The sequence below is a fragment of the Phalaenopsis equestris genome, unplaced genomic scaffold, assembly GCF_001263595.1.
Source record: "Phalaenopsis equestris unplaced genomic scaffold, ASM126359v1 Scaffold198002, whole genome shotgun sequence".
Lineage (NCBI taxonomy): Eukaryota > Viridiplantae > Streptophyta > Magnoliopsida > Asparagales > Orchidaceae > Phalaenopsis > Phalaenopsis equestris.
In genome coordinates this window covers 33,950-34,881 of record NW_018217944.1, presented here as the reverse complement: position 1 = coordinate 34,881, position 932 = coordinate 33,950, and the positions used below count along the sequence as shown (strand labels likewise).

The window sequence follows — 932 nt, the reverse complement described above, 5'->3', positions numbered from 1 at the left end:
GACCCCCCCCCCCACCAAATTATGTTAAATTAAATGTGGATGGCTGTTGGCATCCGGATTATGCCGCGATCTGGGGAATTTTTAGAGATTTTGAAGTTAATTGTCTCTGTTTTTTCTCATGTCTCTGTTTTTTCTCCTCCCCTGTTGCGGCTGATAACCCTTTGGCAACGGAATGCTGGGAGGTTTTTCTGGCTTTAACGGTGGCTAGTATTTTCAATTTTCACAAATTAGAGGTGGAAATGGATTCTAAATTTCTCTTTTGATATTCTATTGGGTATTTCTCCACCCTCATGGGATATTTTATGCACTTTTACACGTATCATGAATGTTATGGCTGAGAAGCATCTCGAGGTAAATTGGAGTTTCATTCATAGGGAGGGCAACTCCCCAGCTGATTGGCTTGCCAAATGTGCTGGAGAGGTTTGTCACGTTGGGATTTACCCACCTGCTCATCTTAGAAGACTCCTCATTGGAGATAATTTATACCTACCTTATGTCTGTTTTTAATCCCTCGTGTTTATTGGCTTTCTGGATGATTTGTTTTCGGTTTGCTTCGGGTTTGCACTTCACATTTGCATATTATTGTTTCTCTTGGCAGTTTTAATCTCATGGTTTTCTGCTGGATGGTTGTCCGTGATAATGCTGATGGAGAACTATTCTTTTGTGAAGATGCCTTTTGTACATGTTTTCTATTTGGCTTGCCAAGCTTTACACGTTCACAGGTTTACTTAATTTTGGTTATATGGGTTTCTGGGTATACCTGTATTTTTTTGGGACAACTTTTTGTGTGAGTTGTAGTGTGGGGAAAGGAACCCCTAGGAGTGTGTCATATGTAGTTTTTGGTTTTCTTGGACGAAGATCCTCCCCCCTCCCCTTCCCTGTACTTTCTTTTGATATTAACGCGTAGGGAGCCACCGCTGCTCTTTCCCAAT

General features: G+C 41.4%; 1 protein-coding gene across 1 annotated transcript in view; it reads right to left on the bottom strand.

Moving 5' to 3' along the window:
• The window catches only part of LOC110035516 (phosphoglycerate kinase, cytosolic-like), a 24,780-nt gene that overhangs the window by 8,702 nt on the left and 15,146 nt on the right, over positions 1–932 (bottom strand).